Below are 20,691 nucleotides of genomic sequence, written 5' to 3'. Positions count from 1 at the left end.
GTGAAGAATTATCCCTACTTAGGTCTTTATTAGGATGAGAGGTTTGCCTAAGAGAGAGACTGGTGTGATACTGTAGTTTTGTTAATAAAATAGTTAAATGCCTTGCTACAGTTACATCTTTTTATTAAACCAATGCAGATGGTGATAATTGACTACATGTGAGTCATCTTGCATTGATGAAATAATTGATTCAACTGAATGGGGGCAGATAGCAGGATACAGTCAGTTGGATTTCTTCATTGGAAAGGTAGGCTGCAATAAGACTTGTTTTTTATGCTTTTTGTGGTAAAATGTTTTGATAATTATTTTTGGTTTGGAAGTAGGGCAAGATAAAAGAATATGGAAGCTGCCTTTCTTTATCGGCCCTGAATGTTAAAGGTTGATGTGCAAAAGCGGTTGTCTCTGTTTTTAAAGACATCAAAGATGATAGTATTTTTAAAATACTTAGGGGGAAATCTTTCATTTATAACATACAATATAACAATTATGAATACGATATAAATTTCAAATTTGTTTGGGGATGTATTGTATATATTTCTAAAAGTTATATGATTGTTTTTGAAGTCTGTCTCTATAAAAAGAGTTCTGCAGCCCAGTCACTGAGTTCAATAGGTCTTACTTCCAGTTCCATGTAAGTTAGTGTAGTATTGCAGCCATGGATTCTTGAAGTATTCTTGTATACTTGGAATTCTGTGCCTTTCTTTTGGCTATGCATTTTGCTTGGCACAGATCTCCATGCTTGTGATGACATGGTTTGTCAACAATGGCAAACAAATACTGTGGTCCCAAAGGCATCCACACACACGGCCATGTTTTCTTAACTTGCATTGAGTATCCTCTTTCAAACTGATCATGGCTGCATGAAAGAAATATGGTAAATGGGACCTGTGGCATCAGACAGGAGTTGCAACTGGGAGGCTGGGCCTTCCACAGAAATTGTCACATAACTGAGTAACAAGGGCTTATAATTAACAAGCTGGCTGACCTCTTTGGCCAAAGAGCCACATTCATTCTTGACTAAAGTTCCAAGGGCTGCATCACAGAAGTAGGCATGGCCATCCTATACACTCTAATGCATACAAGAGACATATAAGCACACAATGTTCTCCCCCTCCACACCCAGCTCCTCTGTGTAGATCAGTTGAGCAAAGAGGATTATCTTCCACACTCATCAAATGCTCAATCTGATGTCTGTGGAGAGCACAATTTGTGCCTCCATCAGAACCCTGTGTTCTGCCTGCCCCAGTATTGAGTCTACTTTAAATTTGTTTTCATTTATTTATTTATTTATTTATTTATTTATTTATTTAGTCTTATAGTGCAACCCTATACATGTCTACTTGAGAGTCCTCTTCATTTAAATGGGACTTCCTCCTAAGAAAGGGAGTAAAGGATTGCAGTCTTAGTCAAGAATAAACAAGCATACTATGACCCTGGAAGTTACCGTAGGTCTATAATAGGATGCTGCTATATTTTATAGCATTCGGGAGTACTAATATTGTTGAAAAGGCTGAAACACTAGGTAGTATCTCAAAGATTATAGAGACATTCTCAGGAATTATTAGCTAAAAGGAAAATCTCTTGGGACTTCAACTTTTAGAAAACATTCTAAAAGTTCTCTTCTTTGTAATGTACCATAGATAAGTTTGGTTGGTGTGCATTTATAACATTCTGGGGGTATTAAAGCAAATGTTTTAATGGAGGAGTTAATTGGCTTTGAATTTACTAATCTTGTACTGGTGGATTTTCATCTTGCTCCAGAACTGACAAAAAAGTCAGAATGTGTATAGTTTGCAAAGTGCACAGCATAACACAATTCTTTTCATAATGCCATGTATGTGCACATATTCATTCACAATGGAATTTCTGGCATTTTTGGAGTCTGGTTTAGTAGTTCTTGAATTATGGCTTTGTTAATATAACAAAGAGGTGTTAAATATCTGAGCTGCTGATAAGATGTCACAAGCCAAGCCATCAGGGGGAAATGGTATAACAGTGTCTAATACAGGTTGCAAGTGCCTTGACTGCATGCTGAAAGTTAGCCTAGAATCAGCAAAGTAGCCTCCCCCATGCTGTATTCCTTTTGTGGTGTTGGATGAAGGCTTGCTTCTGTGTGGCATGCAGTTTGCAAAAACCTCCAAAATGACCTTTTCTCGTCAAATTTGAACTGAAATAACAGGCAGACGCTGGGGTTCTAGGGGAAATTAGTGGCTAGAGAACAAAGATTATTTTTCTTACAGGAAATGTATTATAGCTTCCACTTTTCCTTCAGACTTTTGAAACTTTGACTTTAGTGGTTAACATTAATCAAGTATGGAAATAGGATCAAATGCTGTAAGTCATAACTTTTATCCAATCTGTGACAGACGTGTTATCTTAGCTGGGAGATGCATATTCCTCTGCCACACCAAACTTGCAAAATAGCATTGGAATAGTATGTCTCATTCATTCGAATGAAATGTCAATAGCTTTCTGAGGTCAACGTGTTTCAATCTGGTAATTTAAGTGAGTCGTTTTACCGCTTGCTTTGGTTTTCTTCTTCTTCATTCAGAATGTCCCATGAAATCCAATATGGATTACAGCAGTGTTTCCCAAACGTATTTGGGCAACGGCACACCTGTTTACCGGAAAAAAATCTCGCGGCACACCACCATTAAAGCCCTGCCCCGTGACGTCAGCGCGCAGCATCACGCCGGGAGGGACGCACAAAAGTGAACGTTTTTTCCCTTCCCCTTGCCGTGGTGGGAGGAGGCAGCAGAGCGAGGGACTGAGGGACGGCGGCAGCTGAGGCGGCGGCGGCTGTTGTGGTGGTGGCGGCGATAGCGGGCAGAGGAGGAGCCGTCGCCGGGAGTTGCTGCTGCTGCTGTTGCTGCTGCTGCCCGGACATGCCGGCCTCCTCCTCCTCCGCTGTCTCGCGCTCCTCCCTTTTGCACGCGCTGCCCCGCCGCTCGGCACCAGCACCGCGGAGCCGCCCCCGGCTCGACGCGGATCCTCGCCGCCGCCGCCTCTCGCCGCCCGACTCGCCCGCCTCCCTCCCACGGCACACCAGCCGGTGTCTCACGGCACACTAGTGTGCCGCGGAACACCGGTTGGGAAACACTGGATTACAGCATCTATCCCATCTTGCAATTCAAGGCCTAAAAAGCTGCCAGATCTATCTTTGGAAAGCTCTGCAAGGCAATTGGGGATCCCCCCCCCCATAACAGTCTTTCTTTAATGATAGAGATTTCCCCAGTGATAATAAGGCTTTTATAAGGAGCTTTCGCTGCCTCCCCATCCTTTCCTTCAGTTGCCCTACTGTCATTCTTGGATTTCAGACCTTCCCTTAAGAAACTGCCAAAATGTTTCAGCTAGGATCCTGTTACATTGACAGTAGTAAATGGATGAATGTTAACTAAGAGCAAACTGCACAGTAAACTCACATTGCATCCGATTGATTTAAAGGGAGAGGTCTTACTTTAACAACAAAAAGAGCAGTCAAGAGATGAGCACTGCTCCCTCCCACCCCAACATCTGACACTCTGCCAGTTGCTTCAGTCACCTCCTCCCAATCAGGGGTGCCAACTTGAATAAAATATTTTTTGGGGGGCTCAGTAAGCCTTGCCCTGTATAATTGATCACAAGGTGTGGTGCATGCACATCATTTGAATGGCAATGGCCATCAACTTTGGGGGGCATGGCCTCCTCCAATATTTAATTGGGGGGAACTCAGGCCCTGGGAGTTGGTTCCTATGTCCCACTCCCAGATCACTTCTGGTATCAGAGCCAAGAAAGGTGGGCGAAGCAGGCACAGAAGGTGGAAGCGTTCAACACCCTTCTCTTGCCATCACCCTCTTTTCACTTTAAAAACAAGACTCCCTCATCCCCTGCTTAATATGGGAATGAGGGTACACGTGGATAATGGCACCCCTCCCACATAGTCTGACCCACATGAGGAGGAGGACCATGTACACCAAAATTTGGTCCTTGGAGGAAAGGAAATACCTGCACTGCATTTTCTAGGATTTTAAACATTAGGAATGCTAATACAAAGTCTCCAATCTGTACCTCACAGTACCTTGCAGTACATTTTTGGCCCCCAAATTTATAACAAAATGGTGATAGACATGCCTGATTTCCTCTATGTGGATGATGGTCCCACCTGAAAACATTCCAGTATGTTATTAGAATACTGATGAACAACTTATTTCTTAAGGCAGTGCCTGACTCCAAATCCATATTTCTGCGGCATTAGGAAAATGTCCTCATTTGCTGAAATTAAACAAAGACAGATACTTGTTTAGAATCCCTAGTAAGTGCAGCCAATAAATATATGTCGTCACTATGGTTGCGAAAACAAATACCCGCTATTGGAATGTGGTTAACAAGCATAACAAGCATTAAGTTACATGGAAAGACTTACTGTCTGTATTATCTTAACAACGGGGCCCTTGGATAAAGGGTGGAGTAAGTAGAATGAATTGATTAAAAACAAATCACTGATACAAAGTTGTAACTATTGGCTAAATCGTCAAAGCACTGGAGCCAATAAGTACAACTGGCTTGCTTCAGCCCCACCATATGCCTTAAGGACCAAATTCCCTTCCCCACACAGAGGCCAAGTCATAAGCCAAAGTCTGAAGGTCATATTGCATATCTTTGGATCCGAGCCTAAATTCTGGGGTTGTTTGTTTGTTGTTTGGCAGTAAAAGGGCCCTAAATAATCCAGTTGATTGATGGATTTACCCTCCCCTCCCCCGCTGTTAAGTATTCTGTTTGATGTTTTGGTTGCCAAAACCATTTTGAAATACTCTGCTTGTTCTAAAAGAACCACTTTTGTTATATAATATTTTGGATAGCAAAAAGTGCAGAGTGTGTATAAAATTATGTGTTGCGAAACAAATGTTAGATCAAAATTTGAAAACCATCATAAATGTTGCATTTTTGACTATCTCTAATTTGCTGAGATAATTTACTAAAATAACCTCTGATGCTCGTATATTACAGCACTAGCAAAGCGATGGGCTAAGCTGTTGGGAGAGTGTGGGATCCTTGCCATGGAACTTCCAGTCTTTTGGTAACATTCTGCCGTAGGAATTAACGTAGCCAATTCTGTTACATAGCAACTCTCTGCCCTAATGCTGTAATCACTATTGTCATGGCCCTACAGCTGATTATGCTTCCACCAGTGGCATTCCAGAGATAATGGCTTGCTGCACTTAGGGACATTACTGGGGTCATCTCAAAATTGTATAGCCTAGTTTCCACTGATGTGGTGGCATAAGAGATAGAATGCCACTCTACAAAAAGATCACATGGATGCATTATGTTCTACTTACATACATCGATACTCTCACACCAGGGCCTAGTATCACCTTTAATGGTGATAAGCATTTTGTGAAAATCATGTATCATATGACAAATCCCAGCTTCTGTCTATGAAGCACTATGGTATAGAACTACAGGTATTCCAAATGCGGTCATTGAAAATATGTGTGAGAACCTGTCAGGGGTGCCATCTTGCTCTCAGGATTGTGGGTGCCTGCCGCTGTCAGGCGGATGCGTCATGTTGCACATCTGCGTTGCGGTGAGCAGCGGTGGCTCCTCTTCTTCCTCCTTCTCTGCAGCCAGCGAGGTGCTCTTTTCTGCGGGGAGGGTGTCTCTGCCTCCACATCTGAACCCCACCCCCCTGGAAAAGGGTGCCTCGCTGGCTGGCTGGGGAGGGCGGAGCTGAACTACTTCTCTCTCAGAGGCAGGGCTGCTGCCACCCGCCGGCTTTTCTCATTGACTTTGTGGGTGCCCAGCCCCCACAATTACCGTAGTACCTCAGGTTAAGAACTTAATTCGTTCTGGAGGTCCATTCTTAACCTGAAACTGTTCTTAACCTGAAGCACCACTTTAGCTAATGGGGCCTCCTGCTGCCACCGCGCCGCCACTGCACAATTTCTGTTCTCATCCTGAAGCAAAGTTCTTAACCTGAGGTAATATTTCTGGGTTAGCAGAGTCTGTAACCTGAAGCGTATGTAACCTGAAGTGTATGTAACCCGAGGTACATACCCGAGGTATATTATTGTGGGTGCCCAGGCATCCACAGCCCCCTGGAGTTGGTTCCTGTGGAACCTGTATGGTATGTTCAGAGGCTATCTACACATACCAATGGGCACACAAAGAGGAACAAAAAAGGAAGCAGTAAAAGAGGAGTTGGGACGCGGGCAGCGCTGTGGGTAAAACCTCAGAGCCTAGGACTTGCCGATGGTCGGCGGTTCGAATCCCCATGGTGAGGTGCACTCCCGTTGCTCGGTCCCAGCGCCTGCCAACCTAGCAGTTCAAAAGCACCCCCGGGTGCAAGTAGATAAATAGGGACCACTTACTAGCGGGAAGGTAAACGGCGTTTCCGTGTGCTGCTCTGGCTTGCCAGAGTAGCTTCATCACGCTGGCCACGTGACTCAGAAGTGTCTGCGGACAGCGCTGGCTCCCAGCCTCTAGAGTGAGATGAGCGCACAACCCTAGAGTCTGTCAAGACTGGCCCGTACGGGCAGGGGTACCTTTACCTTTAAAAGAGGAGTCAGCCACATCTCCATACATGCCCAGCTATTGTGAATGCCTAAAGAGGACTTGAGTTGTGAGAGGTTTTGAACATCAAGGTCTTGAAAATTTAAATTTCTACCTACTCTTTTCATTATATTAATGATTAGCGTTCATAAAACCAAACAATAGAAAAAGGAAACTTATTTCTAAATGTTACTCTGTTGTGCTACTGGATTTGTTTTGTAACTGAGGGCTCAGCCACACTTACCTTTCTAGGCCCAGGTTGGTAATTTCCTGGTCTGTTTCTGAACACTTCCCCTTTGCTGTCCCTAGGAAAACCCACCCTTTAGGGTTGAATTGTTATGTGGATTTTCATAGGGAATCTGGCAGGGCAAAAAACTCAAAAAATCTCATTGCTTAATTTTTTGGTTATGGGCTGTGTATATTGCCAACCTAGGACCTTAGGGTGAAGGGCAGGTAAGTAATTAATCATCAGCCATTGGTAAAAGCCTTCCATTAAAGGAAGGAAATTGCTTAAAAACTGCTCATGGCATATTAAAATAGAAGGCTCACTACATAATTTTGCTTCACAGTAATATTTATCACAACTTTTGTTCTGTATGACATTTTCTGCCTTCATAGTCTTGATTGATTTAAACGATCAACCAGCTTGCCAGGGACTCCCCTTTCTCCCCTCCTCCCTCATGGCAATATTTCTAAAACGTTGTTGCATTTTAAAAACATCACACACACACACACACACACACACACACACGTTAGAAACATGAAGAAATTTCTCCAACTCTAGCTTTGTAGACTTCTGTTTCAGGTGCTGCTTGTACATTTCCTTACTCAGTCCTGAAACAGACTGGCAGTAACCAAGCAACAACTTGTCTTCAACTGGCAAATTAGTGGTAGGACTGTGATAATCCAGCACTTCCCAAAGGCATGAGTTGCAAATCTGCAAAGAGCACATTGGCTGCTGTGTCCTGCTTTATTTGTGTATATAATACAATCATAATAATTGCCAAAAAAATAAATAAAATCATTCTTAATCTGCTCTTTAGCTACAAAGCTTTTGTGTTAGCTTCTCTTCCAGTGCCAAAATCCAGTCTTTAGTTGTACCATATTCAACATCAGCCCACTTCAGATGTTTCCAAAACCTTGTAAAAGTCTTTCTTGCAATTGTCAACAGAACTCAGACTGATTTCTTACTGTTAAGATCCATATTTTGACCACCCAGAGTGTTTAGCAGCACTGAGGTGTTCTTTTTAAATGGATTTTCACAACTAATATTTCCCTTCCAAGTTCTGAATCGTCATCAACATGATTTTTTCACATCATATTGTATAACTTCTCTTGCTTTCAAAAAGGGCAGAGCTATCCTGTGGAAGTGGCTGGGTAAGAGTCCATGATGGAGGAACCACACTTCCTAAGCCCCACTGGATTTTTGCCAGTCAGAAAACGAGTGGGTTCTTCCTTTACTCCCATCCCCTTTCCCCTCAACATTCCCCTTTCCATTGGTTCCAATGGGAGGTAAAATAACTACATCAGCTTCAGGTTTGCTAGAATACTTTTCACATTCTAGGTGGGGGTGTCCAGGGAATCTCTGACATACACCTGAAGTGCGCTTTCAGGAGGCCATCTTATCCATAGGCACTAGGGGTGCGTGGCACCCGGGCGCTGGGCTCTCAGGGATGCCAGGCTGAGAGTCCAGGGCCCAAGAGTTGAGTCCGGGGAAGAGCCCACCCGTCAGCTGGAGCACCGTGGTGGTCTCTTCTGCTGCGGGTGGCTCTGTGCCACAAGTTCGGGGGCGACTGAGCCAGCAAGATGCTAAGGCAGCCGGCAGGCTCCACCCTCCTGCGCACCTGGCACTGGGCAACCTGCGGGGGGGGGGTGCGCCGCCATGCGGATCTTTGCACCCCAGCGTTGCATATGCTTAAGGCAGCCCTGGCTTTCAGCGATACAACTGCAGTGATTTGAGTCTTCCACTTTTAGTTACAACAGGATCTCTAAAGCAGATTTCCCTCTCTATTGGTGAATCTCCTTCAACTTATTATTAATATATTATTAATTAAATTTCAATACCGTCCTTCAGTCAAAGATTGCAGAGCAGCTTACAATATAAAAACACAAAAATGTATAGCATAATAACAAAGAATAACAACAACACTCCACCCTAACACAGTTACTTTTATTTATTTAGTTTCATCAAGAGTATCCTATAGCTCCAGGAACCATAGGATTACAGCCTTAAAAATGTGGTGGTTAAAATGTTGAGGGCATTTCAAGAATAGCATTTTTTCTCTGAAAACGGAAATTGTCTTTCATCCAAAACTCTTAATAGAGCATTTGTTCCTATAAGATGTGGTTGTGCGTACACACACCAGTGTGGGAGACAAAACCTAAATAATTTTCAATCACGACTTTGCTTTCTAAATCAATACTTACTAATTATATTTAAAATACCATGTAGTCCGAGTTGTTTACAGCTGAGAACACTTGCGGGATGTGTGTGGAAGGGGCAAGATGGCTACGAGAAAGCTGCATCTCCTTTGAGCTCTGAAGTCTGCAGTTTGTTTATACTTAGCTTTTAGTCTCTAGTCTTTAGCCAGATAAGTTTTTATATAGTTAATCTTATTCTAATACTTCTTGGAATGTTTTGAAACCCACAAGGACCACTGGTGAAGTCAAACAGCTATCTAATAGATAGATTTTGAATTTTTTGCTTTCTTTAGCCAATGTCCTTGAAAGCAGCAAACATCTGACCATTGATGACTACATTTCTGGAGACATTTGAATCATGCTTCCTATCCTTTGTGCCTTATAAGGACAGTTGTTAAATGCTGGCTATGAATATAATCCTCAAGATCTTTATCACAGCAAATTAAATGCAGTCATCTATTTGCATTTTGTTTATGAAGTTTTGTTTAGCAACACACCCACACTTAAAATATTTAGGCTGTTTACTCCAAGATGTTTCCTGAAAGCAGGCTGGCATGAATGCCTTACTTTGTTGAAACAGATCCAGCTGCATTAGAAATTGCATTTATAAAGGAGGGGAAATGGTGAAACGTGCATGGGTGAGGTTCAGGGAGTGGTTGTTGTGCTTACCATACTTTTGAGGTGGCAAAGGAGTGTTTTTGAATGTCCCTTACTTCATTCTGCAAATCATTTCACTTAGTGGTCTGCACTCTGCAGCCTTCCTAGGTGCCCCTACTTCAGTTAAAGCCCAGGGGAAGACCTAATGAGAACTACTCCCATGGGGCTTTCTCAAATTGGGAAGCTTGGACACCTGCGGAGACTACAGCATGCTAGAGAAATGTTTACTGGAAAGAGAAGCAGACAAACCTTGCAACACACACACACCTTGCAACAACCAAGCTCTCTCCACCACCACCCTCCTTTATAAATTTTAAAGTACTCTGAAAAAGTGACAGAAAAATGGAAGCATCATCTGCAGGGGAAGAAAATTTATGAGAAATTAAAGACAGATTTTGGCACATCGCTACCTGGTGCACACCTATGAGACCCTAGGCACATGATAGCACCTAAAGGCCTCTGCAAAAGCCTAATGATGCCTAAAGGCAACGCAGGACTCTGGCACTGAACAGAACAGACTTTTAGTAGGAACCATTAAACATCTGCAGCTTCTTTTCACCTATGATGAACAGCATAATATGGCTAGAATTCCACCTGTAGTGAAATTCCCTAGCAATTACAGCATCCAGCATGTTCGGTTACTATAACACTTCCTTTATTTGCTGAACACACTTGGAATTTACATGCCATGAAGGGAGACCCCAGTCATGCATTATTCATGATCATAGGGAGAATTTTAAGCATGCTAAGCCAAATGTGACCCTTCACGCTTTCAGACTTGCCCCAAAAAAGTGTGTGTGTGTGTGTGTGTGTGTGTGTTCGTGTGTGTAAGTGTAACTATAGATTTACCCCTTAAGTTGAAGACTTCCTGTGGTAGCTTGATCTTACAGCACTTACAAGAGCATGAGACTCTTAACCTCAGGGTCATGGGTTTGAACCCCATATTAGGCAAAAGATTCCTGCATGACAAGGGTTAGACTAGATGGCCCTTGTGGTCCCTTCCAACACTACAATTCTATGATTCTACTCGTATTTGATTTCCTTGGTGATAGGGGCATGGACTTAGCCCCCTTCAGTGGTGCCCTCCAAGTATTTTGGACTCCAATGTCCATGCTGGGTGAAGCTGAGAGGAGATGTAGTCCAAAACCTCTTGAGCACACCATATTGGGAAAGGCTACACAACCCACCACATATATAGGTTGCTCGACTAATGAAGTTTTATGTCCCTTCCTGTCTTTCTGCTATTTGCCAGTTGTAAAAGGCTGAGTCTATAAAGGCAAATTGCAGCACCAGTTCCATGTGGCAGAACTCAAAGCATTGGCAAACATTATTTTAGAAAAGGGAAATGTCCATGGGGGTGACGGCGTTTGAATCATTACCCAGTTAGTCCAAAGTTACTGAGAGAGAGAGAGAGCTAGAGCTTGCCCACCTTTGCCATTTTTTGCTTTTTGGGATGCCATGCTGAAATTTCATTAGTTTGTCATCCTTTATGGCTCAGAAAGTAAATCTCTGCATGAGGAACGGATGCATTGTCTTTTCTCTAATGGTACACATCCATGACCATGGTCAGAAAGACAACATGTAGTGCATAGGAACACAGGAATCAGGTCAGTGGTTCTGTCTATAAGGTGCTGTGCTAATTACTGACAGTGGGTCTCCCAAATTCGAATCCCTAATTTCAGTTTTTCCTAGCCTTACTGGATATACCAGGGATTGAGGCTGAGACTGTCTGCATACAAAGCAGTTGCTCTACCTGTGAACCACAGACCTTCCTGTTGGAGTTTTAAATTTACCAATTTATTAATTTAAAGGTTCAGGTTGTCTGAGCATTATAAGGTTGCTTATAGCAAGGAAGGATTGTAAATGGATTTAGCTGAATAGGGCAGAACTAGGTAACAGGGAATAAGGTGACAATGGGAGATTGACCCTGAGGACCCCCCCCAAAAAAAAAAAATATTATTGATTGAAATTATTTGAATGCCAGAGTCTTGTATCTTAAAGTTAAATTGAACATTAGTCATTGCTGTTGGTAGAAACAGGGTTGTCCAGATGCTGAAGGATACAAACATTGTCCATTGTTGAATGAACCTAATTAAATTGAAAAGGAGATCATTAGCAAGAGAACTTGAAAATTACCCCAAAGCTAATATAAGGGCATGAACAGCTGTGGTTATGAGAATGTTCTAGCACATTTGGGCACACGTGTTAAGCAGAACAGGATGGAAACACAGATGATCAAGTCAGAATGGGGAATTGAAATCACCATGCCAAGAGGAATGTTAGAACATGAGAGGATGAGTCAGGATATCAGTTGATGTGTCAGACAGATAAAAAATGAAGAAGAGTCCGTTTTGAGGGTCTCTTTTAAAAAAAGTGTATTTAACCCTCTGGATATGTGGTGATCTTTGAAAGGTCTCTGACTGATCAGATACTGAAGGTTAGTGACAAGAATCTTGGGGAATAAGAGTGGGAAGAGTAGGACACATAACTTGTCTTTGGCCCCACAAACTACCTGCTGTGAGGTTGAATTCCCATCCCCAGAGGGGTAACGTGTCTTCTTCTGCTTGTGTTTAAGCTCTGGCTGTGTGAGAAGGATGTTTGTCAATTGCCCAAAAATAAAAAATGCCTTTCTCTTCATTTGTTTGCCTTCTTGTGGTCCAGTTGATGTTTCTACTGTTCCTTCCACACCTACATGCTCGAGGAGTTGCTGGTTTTTCAGCCTATTTGCAGCTCTTGAATAATCAGTAGAACTAACTCTCAACATTCTGTGGCAGTCTGCCATTTTGGTATAATGTGGAGACTGGACTAGCCAATTTATGGAACTGAAATATAGCAACCTTAGCATTGGTGTCTTTTATTGTGCAATCAAGAACCACCAGATAATATTTGCTTGTGGTCAACTTTCAGCCCCATTCTTAACTTGCAGCAGGACAAAGCATCATGCCTCAAATATTTCAATAGTTGTATAAAAGGGAAATACAAGGTGTAGAACACACAAAATGAGTCTCACCCCCCTTGCTTGGCCCATAACAGACAGTATCAGTTTAATTTCCCCTGCCCTTCCGCATGCTCATATTTGGTTAATGACTCTTCATTGGTTAATAAATTTCCACAGAGACACAGCCTCCTTCAATATTAAGTTGATATTTGGACTCATTAATAGTATGGGGAGGGCATTAGCACATTTGGACAATGCTCTATTACCTCAATGTATATGGATTTAATAAACCTGCAGCGACTGCAAATGGAAAAGGGAAACACAGCATTCTGTGAAATGAGTATCAAATGTGTATTCAATAATGTCAGATTAATTCAAGGCAGGCAGGAGGTGGAGACTGGATAATGCATCTGGCGTGTGTAAAGAGGAATATCCAAATTCTGTAAAAGGTGAAGATCTCAGCTTTCCTGTATGGTTTACATTAAGTAAATGTCTAGCCCCTGTCTAATTTCTTGACACTTATTTAGAAAATAAACAGTGCAATATTCATTCCATATTCAAGTCAAGCCTGGTTGAATTCAGCATAGAAGCTCAAGTGTTGGACAGAACCTGTGCACAGATAATAGTTTTTGTAGAACAATGGGAGTGAATTTTCTGTTATTGCTGTTGTGGCCCTGATCATCCAGCATTCATAACTTGAAAACAGAACAAATATAATGGGCAGGGGGAACCTCACAAAAGCAGAATTTCTGTTCTTTATTGTAACTGTTTCTTCCTTGAGCTTTGCAGGCCAGTATAGTGGCAACTAGATCAGACTGCAAGCAGCTTATGGCTTAGTTGATTTAATGAGAGAGAAGTTCTGTGCATGTGATCATAGGTACAAACAGGTGGAAGTAATGGCAGATCATTTTCTCTGGCCCCGTCACCCAATCTTTATGCATTCGTCAAAATATTATATAACTGCTGCATCCAATTCATGTGAATGATAAAAGTGTGAAATGACAGAACTAAATTATAGAGAAAGGGGTAAGAAGCAACTTCATTAACACAAACTTGTGTAAAAGGTACAATGTACAACATTTCAGAAAATGTTCCCCAAAATGTGTGAACTGTTGGATACAACAATTTATCCTAGAAACTGCAATGGAAATTGATGGAGTGCTTTGCATTTGTATCCAACACAATGTATTAGCCATTAAAATGTTCTCTGCTGTCCTGATTATACTGAAGGTTCAAGCAGAGTGAGGCATTTTGCAGCAACATGGTGGGGAGCTAATGCTACTTATCGTTCCAAGCGGGAAGTTTTTTTTTAAAAAAAACATGGGAATAAAGAATCCACTTGACTGTTTTGAGTTAAAAAAATAATTAACCTCTGGGAATGCTTTTGCTCTTTTGTAATTGTGACTGCTGCTGTGAGACGTTCATTTGGGAAAAGAACGGCCTGGCCGCCAGTTAAGGACAAAGCCTGTGATGGGATGTGAATAACCCAAGCAAACATTTATAAAGTGTGTTCACTTGCAGAGCGGCCTTTAGAAAAAATCAGACCCCCTCAGTTTCTAATTAAAACTGCCCATGAAAGCTCCTTTCCTGAAAGTATAAGGAATTTGTGGAAAAACTCCAAACTGGTTATCAAACTGTTCAGCACTTTCAAGACACTTGTCACACATCATTAACAACACCCTTGGATAATGCCCAAGGCTGGAGGGAATCTCTCTCACACACACACTCTTACCAACATAAAAATGGGAAAGGGGTTTGGACTCTCTGGTCATGGACTCTAAAACCAGGATGGGGGACAGCTATCAAAAAGAGAGACATATGAGGATTGAGCCAATCGCCTTCTGCATGGACAGCATGCACTCTTACCACTGAGCTATAGACAGTCCTTGTGGCTTTTCTTCTACCTGGTGTGGAAATGCTCCATGAGATATGGAATAATGAAGTACTGCATCACATTACACATTATGGCAGGGGCATAGAGTCCTAGAGGAGGCTCCACTTCTAGGCTGTGGCTGACCATTGGCTGTGTTGGCAGGAGCTGATGGGACTTGAAGTTCAGCAACGTCTGCATCTGCTCTAAGAGGCCATCACCTTTCACAGGGATGCCGTTCAGGACATGAACACTAAGGAACTGAAAGGAAGTCCAACTGACTCCACCCCATTCCCTCTCAGTAGCTACCTAGCAGCTTTCTGTATTAAGTATTTTAGCTACTTCCAAATGAGTCAGCCTTGTACCAGCAACCCCGACATGAAATGCATTCTTTCATCTTACTAATTTCCTGAGCGTGCTGTCTCTCTCAAACCACCACTTCAGTCAGACGTGACTAAGCTAAGCCTTCTGTTCCTGATGTATAAGCATTGTCTGAGGACATTGAGGAAAACGGGGTGATAGTTCATCATTAGGGCATTGAGTTTGAAGGCTCAGATTTTCAGGGTTGGGTGGTAATAAGCCACATTTCACTGTGTCTGCAAGAATGTTTACTCCCCAGTGGACACCAGCAAATTATCAGCAGAATGTGACAGTACTGTGTTATTGCATAAATTTCATTCCTGGATACACTTTGAAGCCTAGATTTCGCCACTATATGATTGTGACATTCTGTTTCTGCAGAAATATTAAGCAACTGTGAATGTCAGCAACATTATTGAAGTCTGCAGAAAAAAATATCTATAATTTGAAGGAAATGTGTTTTGTTTTTTTAATTGTTTAATTTTAAAGCTTGTATCCTTCCTACATCTGAAGATGCCAGGGCAAGTTACAGGAACAGATGCATAAAACCGTCAATAATAAAAGATTTAAGAACAGCAGTATAAAGATTAAACCATCTATCATTTTCCCTGCTGCCTAGGCATCACTATTCATGGAAAAACCTGATGGTAAGGCAGGCTTTCAGTTGCTGACTAAAATTAAACAGCGATAGCATCAGCCAAATCTCCAGAGGGAGTTTGGTCTACAATAACATACATGTCGTGCCCCTGCCAGATGATGATTCTTTGAGAACATCTAGGAAAGGATGATCTGGAGCTCTCGTGAGCATAACTCTTTGCAGAAACCTCTAAAAGACTGCAGATGGGCCTAGGTTGGAGTCCGGCAGCTGTGGCTTAAACACCTCAATGTGGCAGAACTTCTGGAACAACATCTTGCTATCCATACTGAGTCTTGTACTCAATCGTGACTGGCTATTTATCTGGGCCTGGAATCTGGAGTGCCCCTTGCCAAAGCCCTTGCTGGAACCGCTGCTTGACTGGAATTGCACAATGGATGTTATTGCTGTTGCCTATGCCCACAATAGATAGCCTTGGTTATCTGGAAGATTCCCTGCAACCTAGGACCCAGCTAGGACAGGACAATTTCACTGAGATCTTAGATGTTGCATTTAAAATGGAAGATGTATCCCCGTTTTCTACTATTAGATGTAACATATTGTAACGCTCCCCTTAGGACAGTCAAGGAGACACACTGCCTTAAAAATAATATTGGGCACATTTATGAAAGATAATTTGCTTTGTTTTGCTTTTAAACCACTTCTCGTACATCCTTTATGATGCACCTTGGTACAGCATAATAATAATAGTAATTTTATCTCTTAAACTTCTGGGCAGCTTTCAGCAAAATATAAAAAAATAATAAAATGTCAGACATTAAAAACTTCCCTGAACAGGATTGCCTTTAGATGTTTTCTAAAAGTTGTGTAATTCTTTATCTCCCTGACCTCTGATGGGAGGGCATTCCACAGGGAGGGCACTACTGCCAAGAAGGCCTTCTGCCTGGTTCCCTGAAACTTCTCGCAGTGAGGGAACTGCTAGAAGACCCTTGGAAGTGGACCTCAGTGTCCAGGCTGAATGATGGAGGGGGAGATGCTCCTTCAGGCTTCTGCTCACCTGAATTATGTCTATGACAGTTCTTCTAGTTGTGAATAATGTTGCTTGTAGACATAATTACATGCTGATGAACTTTTTTCATGTCCTGCCCATCTGAATTTACTAGGCTTTATTATGAACACTTTCCTATCTTGAAAGCCAAGGAGGCACACACACAGTTCCTAGGCAAAAATCTGCTTACCTTTAAGAAAATTGCTATATGGCCATCAGACCACATCTCTGTTCACTGTCATAAAGCGTCAGCTCCTACAGTCCCAGCTACTCCTAGCTGTCTTAGAGTCATTATTTCTTTTAACTATATGTCAAGTTTGTACACTCCCTGGTTGCAAAAGGTCAATGAAAGAATGAAAGAGCTTTAATTAATAGAGCCATTTCAGCTTTCTACTAAAATCAGTGCAAATCTGAATTGAAAACAAATGCTTAGAATATTTCCTATAAATTACTGGATGCACTCTGACAAATTATTGCAATCAGAGAGAGATCATTAAAGGGAGAACATTGCTTCATTTTGTTCAGCCAAATATTTGTGACCTGGAGTGCAACATTTTTGGACACTGGCTGTCTGTAAGTAACCACAACATACTTTGAAAGGCCATCTGAAGTAAACTCTGAAGGAAACTTCTTGTGTCCTGTGCTCCCATTTGTTACTTAGAAAACAACAATGTTTCTACAATGAATATTTATGAGACTACAGCATAGGGCAAAATGCTATCTTTACACAAATTTTTCCAATGTTAAAAAAAAGTTCCATCTGTTTGTTTATACTTTGGGAAATCAAGTATAGAAATATTCTTTTGCCCATTTTTAAATTACTATCTCCAGGGAATTTTTATTTATGATATATAATAGTTTTCCTACATGCCTTAAGGATCTGAGGCCAGTTTTAATAAAAATCCATTTGCAGATTATACATGTAAAGATAAGAATCATTGCATGGGCGGACTCTGATATGAATGTTGCCGCTGACTTCTATAACCATATTTTAGTGCTTTCAACTTGTTATTCTATACATGTGCTGCTTTACAGCCAGTACTGATCTGACATATTGCAAGTTGTCTGTGAAAGGCAATCTTACATAGTTTGTGCTACCTCTCTCCTTCCATACACCTCAAAGGAAAAAAATCTAAACCTCCTCATCTCAGTGCAATTATATATATATATAAAACAACTAATCTTACTGAGAAAACCTTCCTTGGCTATTACACTGATAGCAATGTCTAAATCTAAAAAAAAATCCTCAATGAACTATTGATTCCGTTATGGTGGTCTAGCCTCCAAGATGAAAGGAATAAATGTTGTTCAGTCAATCTGCACTGTAGGAAAGGGCAGCAGCTTTCTCAGAAAATAGAGTTAAAGAGGAACACTTCCACCCATCACCATAATATGAAGGACCATAAACATGGATAGAGATGTGCAGGAGTGTGAAATAGGAGGAGGGATCAGAGATCAAGGCAGGAAATTGATTTGGGTGAGTAGAGTCCTTTCCTGACTCTATCCTGATTTAAGTAGGGAGTCCCTATCTTTTGTTATAACCCTTGTTGTTACACCTTTTGACAGGTCTTGTGCCAGCCCATTCCATATTGAAATTATAGTACTTTCAAATTCAAGCTGAAGAATTAGTAGATTTCAGGGGGGAAATAACATAGAATTTATATTTATGCATTGCTCTTGAAAGCTTCAATAGCAAACAATATGTCATTCCTTATTTCACTACACTAGATCTTAGCCAAAAGGTCAAGAAGCATTGTGTAAAATATTTTTTTGATATATCAAGCACTGTCAAGCTCCTATAGAGCCTATATTTTGCAAAGGCTTCATTCCACTATCAGAAAGAAGAAAGAGAGCGTATGAGATTTGGAAAATCTAATTACCTGCCATCCAGCTGCTAATCTTCCCTTCTTGGGCAAGGTTCTTAAGCAAGTGGTCGCAGAGCAGATCCAGGCACTCTTGAAGGAAACTGATTTTCTAGATGCATTTCAATCAGGGTTTAGGCCAGGTTTCAGCACAGTAACTACTTTGGTCACCCTGAATTATGACCTCTGTTGGGAGAGAGAGACAGGGGAAATGTGTCCCTGATAATTTTCCGTGACCTCTCAGTGGATTTCAATGCCAGTGTGGTGTAGTGGTTAAGAGCGGTGGACTCGTAATCTGGTGAACCAGGTTCGCTTCCCCGTTCCTCCACATGCAGCTGCTGGGTGACCTTGGGCTAGTCACACTTCTTTGAAGTCTCTCAGCCCCACCTCACAGAGTGTTTGTTGTGGAGGAGGAAGGGAAAGGAGATTGTTAGCCACTTTGAGACTCCTCGGGTAGTGATAAAGCGGGATATCAAATCCAAACTCCTCCGCCATTAATCATGGCATCCCTCTCAAGCAGCTGCCCAAGTTATGGATGGGTGGCAATACTTGGATGAATGTTTCCAGAGGATCATGCTGGGGGAGTGTTCTTCAGCCCTGTGAAGCCTCCAATATGAGGTTCCTCAGGGCTCAGTTTTATTCCCCTCTGCTGTTTATCATCTGCATGAAACTTTTGAGTGGGGTTATCCAGGGCATTTGAGTACATTGTCAGCAATATGCTGATGACATACAGCTCTACTTCTCTTCCACACCTGCAAGTGTGGCAGTGGATGTGCTGGATCATTATCTTGCTCTCTGGATGAGAGCCAACAAACTGAAGCTCAATCCAGACAGGACTGAGGCACTGTTAGTGGGTGGTTCCCTAGACCAGATAGACAGGAGGCTGCCTGCTCTTAAGAGGGTTATACTTCCTCTGAAGGAGCAAGTATACAGCTTGTGGGTACTTCTGGATCATTTGCTGTCACTTGAGGCTCAGGTGGCCTCAGTGGCATGGAGTGCCTTCACCACCTCTGGCTGGTGGCTCAGCTGTGCCCCTATCTGGACAGGGATAGACTAACAGACATACTGTTGTCTATGATCTGGTAACCTCTAGATTAGATTACTGCAAAGTGTTATACGTGGGGCTGCCTCTGAAGATGATTTGGAAACTTCAGCTGGTAGAGAATTCATCAGTCACCAGGGCAAGATGGTTTGAGCATATTACACCAATCCTGGCCTGACTGCACTGGTGGCCGATTAGTTTCTGGGCTCAATTCAAAGCTCTGATTTTGACCTATAAAGCCTTAAACAGCTCAGGACTGCAATACCTCAAGGACTGCCTCTCTCCATATGAACCTACTTAGACTCTTCTATCCTAACCTAAGGCCCTTATTTGTATGCCTTGTCCACAAGAGGTCTAGAGGGTGGCAACATGAGGACGGGCCTTTTCTGCAGTGGCTCCATGTTTGTGGAATGCTCTTTCTAGGGAGGTTTGGTTGCTGCCTTCATTATACACCTTTAGGCACCAGGTGAATTCTTCAACCAGGGCTTTGGCTGATTAACATCCTATACCCTTTTAATTGTGTTTGTGGGAGGGGGTGAGGGATGAGGGTTTATTGGTTTGTGGGGGGGGGGTTGCTCTTGTTTTTATTCTGTATTTTGTGTTTCATTATGTATGTCTATGTTGTGAACCACCCTGGGATTTACAGATGAAGGGCAGCATACAAATTATAACAACAGCAGCAACAACAAAAGGTAGCATTAGTTGCCAGAGTACTCTGCTTTGTGCAAACTTCATGGAAGTCTTCTAATGAGGAGCAGGTTATAAAGAAGAAAAGACTCTTATAGTAGTAGTTTTGATGGTATCGCTCTAAAGATTTGACAGTAGGAATGTTCTTTGGTTGTACAATCCTTCTATAAATGGAAATATCTATAGTAGTAGAACAGGGTTGCCAAGAATGCTGAGTTATTCTTATTTGCAGCTAATATGATGATAGTTCCCAGCAGTAAAATGGACAGCTTGAAATTTGAGGCTGTAAAACTATTTGATGCTGTAAGCAAGTATCCCCCCCACTCTTGGAGAAACAAATGCTTTAATAAAGGAAATATACCACAATACACGGGTGGCGCTGTGGTCTAAACCACTGAGCCTAGGGTTTGCTGATTGGAATGTTGGAGGTTCGAATCCCAGCAACGGGGTGAGCTCCCATCGCTCGGTCCCAGCTCCTGCCAACCTAGCAGTGCAAAAGCACGTCAAAGTGCAAGTAGATAAATAGGTACCGCTCCACCAGGAAGGTAAACAGCGTTTCTGTGCTCTGCTCTGGTTTTGCCAGAAGTGGCTTAGTCATACTGGCCACATGCCCCAGAAAAACTGCCTGCGGACAAATGTCTGCTCCCTTGGCCAGTAAAGCGAGATGAGCGCCGCAACCC

At 42.2% G+C, this 20,691-nt stretch overlaps 1 long non-coding RNA gene across 1 annotated transcript in view; it reads left to right on the top strand.

The window, feature by feature from the left end:
- Positions 1 to 200: 200 nt before the first annotated feature.
- LOC309540468 overlaps positions 201 to 20,691 on the top strand; it is a 72,629-nt gene continuing 52,138 nt past the window's right edge. Inside the window, exon 1 of the long non-coding RNA XR_014223322.1 lies at positions 201 to 247. This is a non-coding gene — a long non-coding RNA (uncharacterized lncRNA). The remainder of the gene's footprint in view (positions 248 to 20,691) is intronic.

Source organism: Podarcis vaucheri (assembly GCF_965113315.1).
Source record: "Podarcis vaucheri genome assembly, chromosome: 9".
Taxonomy (NCBI): Eukaryota; Metazoa; Chordata; class Lepidosauria; order Squamata; family Lacertidae; genus Podarcis; species Podarcis vaucheri.
This window is presented reverse-complemented; position numbering and strand designations above follow the sequence as displayed.